The following is a 12,400-nucleotide window of genomic DNA, read 5'->3' on the forward strand; positions in this document are numbered from 1 at the left end:
TGGCATGCAGAATTAGCATTCTCAAAAGCGAGCTATTTAACTAACAGCATGCTGGCATCTGAGTCTCCCAGAATTCTTCCAGCCGCCTGCATTAATCGCGAAAGGAAGTCTTGGAAAGTCTCATCAGGCCCCTGGATAATTTTAGAGAGGTCCTCAGAACGTTTTCCAGGCATAGGAAAATTTTTGCATGCACGCCTGGCGGCAGCACTTGTTTGTGCATAAGCAGCCGGGTCAAAATTTAATTGTGTTTGCAAGTCTCTATAAGGTCCTTCACCTGCCAACATATCAAAGGAGATAGGAATGTTTTGTGTCTGATTTATCTCTGCAGTACTCTGACAGAATTCTGCAAAGTCAGACTGCCATAAGATATAGTCCCCTCCTGATAAGCAAGCCCTAGCAAGTTGCTTCCAATCACTAGGCGGCAGGGCTTCTGTAGCTAGTGATTCTAGCAGGGCCTGGGTGAACGGGGCATTAGGACCATATTGAGAACATGCCATTTTTAATTCTTTTAAACTTTTGAATGCAAAAGGCACATGGTCTCGGACAGGATTTCCTTGTGCGTCCTGTCTTTCTATCACTGGAAATGCCAACCCAGAATCTCCAGTATCTTCCCCTAACTTGCAGGCGGTTTGCAAAACCTTACGCAGAGGAGAATCACGAGGGCAAGTCTGTTCTGCCTGCCTCGATTGTACCATCTGCACCTGCACAGAGAGGGAGGCAATTGCTGACTGCAATCCATCAATCTCTGCCTGGAGAGGATTCAGATGTCCTGTCTTAGCACCTGTTTCTGTCTGAACCACCCCATTATAATCTTCAGGGTCATGATATCGAGGACCGGCTTCCTCTAGGCCTTCCTCATCTAGGCCCTCCTCACCTTGGGGGTCCAGTCCGTTTAGCACACTTTTAACATTTGAGTAAAAGACATTCTGCTTTTACCCTGTCCCATGATTTTTTACTCCCGACTGTGGTATCTCACCGCACCCCTTACCTTATGTGACGCGTCTCAGCTCCTTGCGGTGTCCTTCACTTTATCCCCAGTATTCAGGTCCCTGTTCGGGCGCCACTTGTCGGTGCCTGCCGACGAGACTAACAGTCCCTGAAGTAGGGAGTGAGGGTTGAGAAAAAAGAAGAGAGACAAAGATGGAATGGGGGGGAGGGGAGGAGGGGGGGCAGGCAATTCTAAGTAGACTGATGCAGTTCTAAGTAGAATGCCTCAGTTCTAAGTAGAATGACTCACCCCAAGTTTATTTTTGCAGCTTATATACTCTGGGCCTCAAAAAACTAACAGAACTGTCTGCAATCTAATAGTTACAATGTTGGGATACACAAGGGCTTGTTTTTTGGCCAGCTCCACACTTCCTGACCTTGTCTGGTTCTGTGTTCTCAGAGTAGCAAGTTTTGCCTTGCTGGGAGCACAAACCACTCAAGGAAGTCAAAGGTTCAACATTTCACAAAATGACATCTGCTAGCAATTCAGCACGGTTTCCCACATTAGTGTATTCAAAGCTTTATGCAGTCATCATCACAGTCAGTTTTACAACATTTTCATCACCCTGGAAAGTATCTGTGTACTGTTAGCCTTCACCGTGTGCCCGTCTGCCCTTCCCACTCTTCCTAGCCCTAGGGAACCACTAGTGAACTCTCTGCTCCATATTGTGGTTTTGATGTATTTTCTGATGACTAATGATGCTGAGCAATCTTTTCACATGCTTATTGTCCATTTGTATAACTTCTTTGAAGAACTGATTATTCAATTCCATTGCCCATTAAAATTGGTTTGTCTTTGTCTTGTTGAATTGTAAGAATTCTTTATATATCCTAGATACAAATCGCTTATCAGATATAGGATTTTCAAATATTTCTCCCTTTCATTAGCTTGCCTTTTTAGTTTTTCAATGGTGTCCTTTAAAGCATAGAGTTTTTTTTTATTTTAATGAAGTACAGTAATCTACTTTTGTTTGGTACTGTCATATCTAAGACACAATTGCCAACTCCAGTCATGAAGACATGAAGCTTCTTCAAAGCTTTTATAGTTTTCGCTTTTACCTTTTGAAATAATTTTATATATGGTATGATATAGAGGTTTAATTTTTCTTTTGCATGTGGATATCCAGTAGACCCAGTATCGTTAGTTCAAAAGACTGTTCATGCCCAACTGGATTTTTCGGCACCCTTGTCAAAAATCACTTGACTGTATATATGAGGGTTAATTTTTGGATCATCTTTTCCAATTTATTCATCTATAGATCTGTCCGTACACCATTACCAAATCAAATGTTATGAGAACGCTTCCCCAGTCATCTTGCATATTACCAGATGCCTTATGGAATAATAAAATGTCAATGTAGGGGAATATCTTTAATTCCACTTCTGTGGAGATGTTTTGCTTCTGGATGGAGCCTGTGGCCCGCAGACCTTGGTGACCTTATGACATGATGGGATATTAGGCTTACAAAGTCGACTCATTCCTTTTGTTTTCTTCATTCAAAACATTAATCTTTAACCCAGTGCCTCCCTTTCACTCCCATTTCCATCAAATGTCGGTAATAGGATCTGATACTTGGTGGACAACTTTCTTCATTTTGTCTATCTCCTAATCCATAGCCTCTTCCATAGATTTCACTGTCTAGGAAGGAGAAGATGAAACCTGGACCATCTGCTTTCCTCTTTAGAAATCTCTCTAATCCATCATCTTGCAATTGAAAAGTAGATTCTGTTTGACCCGGTTCTTTTCTGAAACACTGGTGCCAATCTTGTTCTTGGCATAGATCCTACATTCTCAGAAACACATTGAGATGCATAGTTGTACCTTTAGCTTCATATATAATTAATGGAATAAATATTTCATCCCATCCAAAGAAAACATTTCAAGAGTACAGCTGTTAAAATTCAGGAAGTAATTAATCAATCAGAAACAAGTAAAAGATTTGTTTGGGGCAGACAGCAGGAAGACCTACACCTGAACACCCGGCTCGCATTGTGGCCCGAGCCTCCCCACAACACGGGGCTGGATTCCAAGGTTCAGATCCTCAGAGACATAACCAACAGGAGTTGTGTTGCCCTTTGTGAAGGAGTCTTGGAATTCACACGGAATGTCTTTCAACATATTCTGTTCATTAGGAGCCAGTCACTAATGTTGACCCATATTCTAGTGGTTTTATGCAATGAATATTTCAAAATTTACGGACACATTTAAAAACCACCTTGATCTGTCCACTGGCCACAATTCTTTACATTCCCCCCACATGGAAAATACACTCATCCCTACGCAATACTCGCCACAAGTCTCAATTTAATGGCATCAGGCTCAGGTTCGAAACTAAGATTTTACCATCTTAGTCTGGTGCAAATGGGGATGAAGGGCCTGGGTTTTGGTTTCTAGGATAAAGCCCCTTGAGGACAATTCCTTTCAATATGAAAACATGAGAAAGGAAGAGACAAGTTATCTACCACCCACACACCCAACATTCTGCTCGACTGCTGAAGTTTCCCCTGCAGAAATAGAAAGTGGAAGGCACGTTAGTCCATAGCAATTCTGAAATACAGCCTGATGTGTGCTGTCCGTTCTTTGATTAGGACTTAGTCCTAATCACGCCAATGCTTCTCCATGGCCCTTTGCTGTCCCCTGTGAGCTCTTTGTTCTGTCCTTTTCATAAGAAATGACCTGTGCTTGCAGCTCATCCCTCAGCGTCATTCCTCCACCCAAATGTCTAAGACCCACAGGCCTCCTCTATTTTTCACTCTCTTGGTTTTTATTAGTCCAAGGTAACAAGGTGGTTTTTTGCTACTTGATTATCCTAAAAACTTGGAGTTGCGTGAGAGTTTATTGGGGTTCGTGCCATTAGAAAAGCCACCGTCATACATCGTTTTGAGATAAGCTCTTGGGCTTCCTGTAGCTGTTGTAGGACCATGCCTTTAAAATTCTTTTCCTCTGAAAAGCCTTCCAGGAATTTAAGGCCCCACTTTAACTCTTTCGAAGTCTTGAGGAAGGCTTTACAGTCTTGTCCTCATCCGTAGATCATGTCTTCCTGGGAGCACAGCGAATTTGATCTTCACTCAGAAGCCATTTTTTCATTTTAGCATGATTTGACAACAGGGCATGTGGGAGATGCTGTAAATGGGAAACACATTTGAACACAATAAGTCCTGGTTCCTTTACAGTTCACAGTCTTTCGTTAGCTCATGTATCTCATGGATTTTACTTGGTTACTTCACAGCAAGAGTCCCCTTTTATCCAGATTTCAGACTCATTTTCTTCACTAGCTGAGAAGTCTTTGTGGCCAGCCTCTTTAGGGGCCCGCAAGCCCCCAATAACCGTCTCTTGGAGGCTCTTGTGGGTGTCGTTCTCATTCTTCTCCACATCCTTTCGGGTTCCACCTACCTCCTGGTGGAAAGGCACTCCTACAGGTTTTACATTGCTTTTCTTTGTGGCCTCACACCATTTTGAATATCAGTATCAATGCAGTTGTTCATTGCTGCTCAAGAAACCAACTCAAAAGCTAGTGGCTCAAAACAGCATCTGTTTTGTTCACCAGTAATGCAGTTGAGTGAAGCTCAGTGAGACTAGCTCATTTCTGTTCCACTTGGCATCAGCTGCGTTGCCATGAAGCTGCGAATGAGAATCATCTAAAGGCTGTTACACACACGTGTAGCAGTTGAAGCGGGGTTTTGGCCGGGACGCCCACTGGGGCTGTCTCAGCGGGAACATCTGTAGGAGGCCTCACTGTGTGTCCTGGGCTTCTTCATCTGCACAACATGCTGGCTGGGTTCTCAGGGCGAGCTTCCCGAGAGAAAGTCAGATGGAAGCTGTATCACATTTTCTGCCGCAGGCATAGCATTCTCACAGCAGTTCTGCCCTATTCCATGCACTAGAATCCAGTTACTTTTTAAGGCAAGCACATATTAAAAGGGAGGGAATTTCATGGAGAAATGTCAAGAATTTGTAGCCATGTTTTAAAAACACTACATCCATCCACTCTCCTCATCTTACCAAATAAGCATTGTATCTACAGGAAAGTAGTTCTACCCAACTCAGTATCACTGAAATCCCAGCAGATTTGTTGTTGTTATTATTGCTGTTTAGGATGTTCTTGTATATTGTGGAAAGAGAGGATTACAAGATAGCATTATCGAATTAAGACACTTTTTTGTTGTTGAAAAAAATGTAGCGATCATCTCACTAAACATTCACAGTGTGAGATGTAATTTCTCCTTAACCTTGGGAATCATTTCTTCTTGAAAGCAATTCAAATTACCATGAAACATTTGTAGCTGACGGAGGCCTAACTATCTCAAGATGAGTTACTTGTAACTCCCTACAACTTCGTAAGAAATTATCGAGAGTTAAAATGGGGAACAGGTGAGAGACTATCAACTCAGAGGTGACTTACAGTCATTTTATAGAAGAAAAACTTGAACCAATCATTCAGGAAATCGTAGAAAATCAAGTACAGATGTTGTGTGGCAAAGTCGATGACAATAAAGGATACATTTTTGAGTCTCCTGGTGCTTTTCTCTTTGTTCTTCATTCTGAGTAATTCAAGTTTCCACATTCTAAGGATCTACTACAGTATCGATGACGTTTTATGGCAACTGAGTTTATTTCACAAATTGATACTGGTTTGGGGTTAGACTATTCTCAGTCAACTTCCTTCGTAACCAAATCATACTATCTTACTCATTCACAATGATGCTCTCAAAGCAAAACTGGAAACTGCATCTTCAGAATGTCTCCATCTGTGGGGTGGCCAGTTGGCACCATGGTTAGAGCATCGTGCTGGTTCCAATCCTTGCTAACCAAGGTTGCTGGTTCGATTCCCACATGGTCCAGTTAGCTACACCCTCCACAACTAGGTTGAAAACAATGGCTAGAGCTTGGAGCTGAGCCCCCAGTGAGCGGCCGGCCAGTTGGTTCAGTGGTTAGAGCGCAGTGCTCATAACACCAAGGTTGCCTGTTCGATTCCTGCATGGGTCTGTGAACTGTACCCTCCATAACTAGTAGATTGAAGAGAACAATTTGACTTGGAGCTGAGCTGCGCATCCCACAACTAGATTGGAAACTGTTACTTGACAGGGAGCTGATGGGTCCTGGAAAAAACACTGTTCCCCAATTATAAAAAAAAAAATTTGTTTTAAAAAGTTTTTTTATAAAAAGATATTTATGTTTTGTTGAAGAAAATCAATCTTAAACAGGAGTTATTATCTATGAAAGGAGTACAAAAGTCATGTGAAAAAGTAGAGAATAAAAAGAGTGGAGATAAAAATTATTAAACCTCAAAATTCATATAGTCACGAATGTGGTAGAAAAGAGTGAAGCAGACCACAGTAAATTCTGGGATATTGAAGATTGAGCAAGACAGGATGTAGTAGAAAAATTTTTTCAAATCTATTTTTGCAGGTTAATTCATTGATTTTTAACACGCCTTAATTCATTTTGCTGCAAATTACGTTTTCGATATGCATAGTGTATGTGATTCTTCTACTCCCCTTCATGGCAGTTGTTTTTATTTTATTTTTTTTACATTTCTGGAACTAAGGTGGTATTTGCTTCTCCTTTTAAATATTTCAGTTCCCATCATTATTGTCACTAAGTTGATCTTTGAGATTTGTTCTTTCTGCAAAATCGTTTGATTTGTAAGACCAATTGATATAAAACGAGACTATTAGGAAATAAGGAAAATAAAATGCACCATATTCTTAGATTATTAAGTCATATTGTTCAATTTTTAAAATTTAATATTGATTCTCTTATTGGAATAGTCAAATGAGATGATTCAAAATATTTTCATGATTCAGATTTATTTCATTCTGTATTGATGACAAATATTTTAAACATCAGCTTTTTTTACATTTAAATTGCCCTCCAAATCATTGACTTATACTAAAGAATACAAATAGACTGTAATTATTCAGTTTATAATTATTTTTAAAATGTATCCTTTCTGTTGGCTTTAGGAACCAGCAGCATCTCAAAAAAACCTACACCCGTTAAATGTCCATGATGGCGCTTCCGTAAGTGACATGGAACTCAGAATTAAACGTCTGGAATCTGAACTCTCCAAAGTGGAAACTTCTCGTAAAATAGAATTGGAAGAATGTAAACACCTCTACCTAGAGGAATTAAAACTTAGAACAGCAGCGGAAAACAAACTAAACAAGTAAGTGTAAACAAAGTCAGAGAAAATCAATCGAGCTCATTAATTTGCCTCTAAAGTATAATTTTTTTTTTATAATATAGTCCAATTTATTGATAATTTCTTTGATAATAAATGGGTTTTTTTTTTACTAATTTTATTGGGGTGACAATTGTTAGTAAATTTACATAGATTTCAGGTGTACAATTCTGTATTACATTGTCTATAAATCCCATTGTGTGTTCACCACCCAGAGTCAGTTCTCCTTCCATCACCATATGTTTGATCCCCTTTACCCTCATCACCCGCCCCCCACCCCCTTACCCTCTGGTAACCACTAAATTATTGTCTGTGTCTATGAGTTTTTGTTTCTCATTTGTTTGTCTTGTTCTTTTTGGTTTATATACCACATATCAGTGAAATCATAGGGTTCTCTGCTTTTTCTGTCTGACTTATTTCACTTAGCATTATTCTCTCGAGATCCATCCATGTTGTCACAAATGCTCCTATATCATCTTTCCTTAACGCCGAATAGTATTCCATTGTGTATATGTACCACAACTTCTTTATCCATTCATCTATCGAAGTATAATTTTTATCCAGGCAGATTCCCGAGATTGATAGGAAATGAAAGCTTACTAAATAGTATAATTTTGGAAAATGATGTTAGTGAATAAATTACTTTTAAAATGTTAGTTAGTTCAGGACATTTGCATCTCTCTCCATTTTTGGTTTACATGATTGTATTTTTCCTTCTCACGGTTTTCATAGAGTTAATCTGATCTACCAGTCTTTAAGCAAAGTGTTTTTGAAGCTTTATGATTTAGACAACACTATTTATTATAAAATTGTTTGTCAGAATTCCCCAAAATGGTTTTTAATGAGGTAACTATTTATTATAAGATAACAACTTAAACCCAAAGGGTTAAGTACTCTGTATATTCTGGCACTTGGTACATATACTGTCTCCATTGTGCTCTGTGTTATTATCTCTGGAGGTCGCTTTCAGACAAGCTCTTCTTTCTAGTCTTTCTGATGTCCACAAAGGCATATATGTGAAATATACCAGAGGGTAAACAACGTAGGGGTGAGGGTAGTATAACCCAAGAAGTGGCTAAAAAGATAAGGTGGTGAGCCTGAGGGGGTGTGTGGAAGACAGAAAGCGCAGAGCCCACGCCCAGCGCCTTGGTCACAGTGTTATATTATAAGCTACACGCCTGCGGAGCGGTTTCATTCAGTAGGATCACCCACCAGGCTCCCTCCTTCTCCCCCAGAGGCTGTTGTTCTAAATGACACCTCAGTCCTCAGGGTAATGAGGGCGTTACCCAAGGGCGGTGACAGCAAAGGCTTGAAAATATCTTGGTGGGATTTTTAAAAAATTCTAAACTCGTTTGCTATGTATGTCTCATGGCAATCCTCAAGAATCTTATTGGTTCAGCCATTGCAGAAGGCAGCAAGTATTATCTGTGAATCCGTCGATTTCACTGATAGCCCGTGTCCTCCCCTCCCTACTTTGAATTTCTTCTTAGTCTGGCATCCCCATAGAAACATATGTGCTTGTTTAGGATAATTTGAAACCTATCCTTGTGCATGGTAGGTCTGCCCTGACGCATTTTCAATGTTAAAATGCTGTTTAATGGGAAATTTATTTTACTATTTATTATGGCAACTTGAAAAAAATGCAAGTCATTCAGGAAAAATAACATTCAAAGCTTTGTGTCTTACAATCTTCACAGTGCTAATGAAAGACTGGCAGAGGCTAGAACCGATGTTCAGGCAAAGGAACAGCCGAAGGAGTTTCTCAGCACTGCTCTTAGGAGGGGAGTCCTTGAGCCACCATGTGTTGGAAGTTTGAATAGTGAGTTTCTCCTCAGTGGAAATCCTGCTCCAAGAGAAAATTTGGTGATTCCTAAGTCAACCGCAGGGGCTTCAAATGACAGCATGGGGTATTACTGTCCCAAGGTTAGTTATATTAGCTTCTTTCCCTTGCGTTTCATATTTCTTTGTTTTTTATTTCTTTGATATAATATTGTTTTGTTTTGTCTTATATATTCATTGGGGTGATATTGGTTAGTGAAATCATATGGGTTTCAAGTGTACATTTCCATAATACATCATGTATATATTTCACTGTGTGTTCACCATCCGAGTCAGTTCTCCTTCCATCGCCATGTATTTGACCCCCTTTTCCCTCTTCTACCTCTCTCTCTCCCCCCTCACCCACTAAGTGTTGTCTGTGTCTATGAGTTTTTGTTTCTTTGTTTGTCGTTGATGAAATTTTGAGTTGTTTCATTGACTAATGCACACGAGGTAAAAGGCATAATTATGTGTGCTAATATACATAGAAAGGAGACAGAAATTTTACAATCTTTTTTTAAGTCCCTAGAGCTCTCATGTGTTAAGAGTTATTTATTATTATTTAATAAATGTAACTAAAGTGATACATTTAAAATGCTTGAAAATTTGCCTTTAAATTTTATTTCAGATGTTAAATATCATTGCCTAATATATGCTTTGAGATGCTTTGGATTCTTAATTGGTTTTAGTTGGAGATGATTCATAAAAATTTTAAAGTTTTGTGCATCCCAGTTTTTCTTCCCCTAAGCGTAAGTGAATGATGGCCGGCCAAACACCTAACCACAAATGGATGTTTATTATTAAATGAAACAGATATAATCCTTTTTATTAATTCGGCAAACTTATAATACTGAAGAAAGATTAGTCTCTGTTTTTACGGTTAAAGTTATCTTCTAACAAGAGAGTATATCGTTAATTTTTATTTTATTCGTAGCACTACCTATTTCAGTGTTTTAAAATGAGTTGCTTCACAGTTGTACATATTCTAAATAGGGACATTAAGCAAATAATTGAATTTTTAAAATGAAGTTCACTTATGTCTATATGTCTTGACAACATTTGGGTAATTGATGAGTAAGGTGGCAGTGCTAGGGAGTCTTTAAATCACAACTCGTTTTCTTCGTGTGACGTGGTTGTTAAAAATACTCATTCTTGAGTTCTTGACCAGCAGGAGTTCTGTTCGGTTCTGTTTCATAGTTTACATCTCTTTGATAAAGTTCTCCTCCGGGTCATTAATTTTACTCCTGAAGTCATTGAACTGCCTTCTGAGTGTTGTTATATCTCAGTGACATTCTTCATGCTGTTACTTTGTTTTGTTTTACCCTCCAAAATGTTTATTCCATTTAAGCAACATGGAGAATACAGGAAGGAAAGCACAAATCATCTGCTCGGATCAATTGGTCTAATTTATATGCAGCATACAATATAGAAAATTAGTTTAAAACGGTTAGTAGAGGTCAAATTGAGGAGGGCTTTAAGTGAGTTTGATTTTTTTTCTCTAGGCAGCAGTAGGCATAAAAAGGATAATGAAATAATAATTCTTTCATGGGGGAGTATATAATATGTGGCAGAGAGTCTGTTATCTCCTTTGTATTTGAAAAATTAAGTGAAGTATAATGTATGTCGTTAGTTTCAGGTGAACAAGCTTTTCCTGGTTCGTGCTAATCTTTGGCCCTAGAAGTAAATACTGTATGTCTTTTGACTATTGACATATAGTATTTTATATAATATAGTATATAATATACTCAGCTTCTTGCTGGGGCTACAGCTGAAAATAGCTCAGCCCTGTTTCTCTTTGCCCATGACTCGACTGTGTTGAACTGGGTTATTTTAAGCTGAGGGCCAGATTGCTGATTGATAAGTGTTATATATGTGCCTGAAAGTCATCAAGAAGTGCTATTTTTTTGTTTGTTTGTTTTACTGTGCAGATACTAGTTCTGTGTGTCTTCCTTTTTTTTCAGTGAATGAGTATTATTATTTTTAACTCTTTTTTATTATTAGTTTCAGGTGTACAAAACAATGTAATAGTTACACATTTATAATTTGTATGCCTCACATAATGATGACCCCTCTCCCCTCATCAACGACCCCTCTGACATCACATACAGCCATTACATTTCCACTGCCTCTATCCCTCATGCTGTACTCTACTTCTTGTAAACATATATATACATACATGTATATGTGTGTGTGCATAACAATTGTAGTTAACATTAACATTCATTATTGTTCAGCTTCAGCTTCAGGTGTACAGTGCAGTTGTCAGGCATCTACATCATCTCTGAGGTGCTCTCCCTAATGAGACAAGTGTAATCAGATAACCTACAAAATCTTTACATTATTGATTACATTCACCAAATTGACTTTCATATCCCCATGGCAATCTTGGGGTTATCGATTGTGCTTTGTAATCCCCTCACCTTCCCCCTTATTCCCACCCCCCTCCCATCTAGCAACCTTCAGTTTTTCCTCTGTGTCTCTGAGACTGTTTCTGATTAGTTCACTCATTTATTGTTTTCTTTAGATTCCACATATAAGTGAGATCATAAGGTATTTGTCTTTCTCTGTCTGACTTATTCACTTAACATAATGTTCTCTAGGTCCATCCATATTGTTGCAAATGGTAAGATTTCCTTCTTCTTTATGGCTGCGTAATACTCCATTGTATAAATGTACCACAGTTTCTTAATCCAGTCCTCTACCGATGGGCATTTTGATTGTTTCCATGTCTTGGCTATTGTGTATAGAGCTGCAATAAACATAGGGGTGCATACATTTTTTTGAATTAGAGTTTTGGATTTCTCCGGATCGATGCCTAGGAGTGGAATTGCTGGCTCATAAGGTAGTTCCATTCTCAGATTTTTGAGATACCTCCATACTGTTTTCCATAGTGGCTGCACCAATCTGCAATCCCACCAACAGTGCACTAGCGTTCCCTTTTCTCCACATCCGCGCCAGCGCTTGTTGTTTGTTGATCTGTTGACGATAACCATTTTGACTGGGGTGAGGTGGTATCTCATTGTGGTTTTTATTTGCATTTCTCTGATGGTTAGTGAGGTTGAGCATTTCTTCATATGTCTGTTTGCCATCTGTATGTCCTCTTTAGAAAAATGTCTCCTCATGTCCTCTGCCCATTTTTTAATTGGGTTGATTGTTTTTCGGAGCTGAGTTGAGTGAGTTTTTTAATAAAGTTTGGATATGTCAATGGCAGATATCTTCTCCCATTCAGTAGGACCCTTTTTTGTTGTAATGATGGTTTCCTTTACTGTGAAAAAAATGTTTAGTTTGATGTAATCCCATGTGTTTATTTTTTCTGTTACTTCCCTTGCCCGAGGGGATGTATCAGTAAAAATCTTACTCCGGGTAATATATGTAAAGTTGCTTCCTATATTGTCTTCTAGGAGTTTTAT

This window comes from Rhinolophus hipposideros (genome assembly GCF_964194185.1).
Source record: "Rhinolophus hipposideros genome assembly, contig: HAP1_SCAFFOLD_68, whole genome shotgun sequence".
NCBI classification, from domain to species: domain Eukaryota; kingdom Metazoa; phylum Chordata; class Mammalia; order Chiroptera; family Rhinolophidae; genus Rhinolophus; species Rhinolophus hipposideros.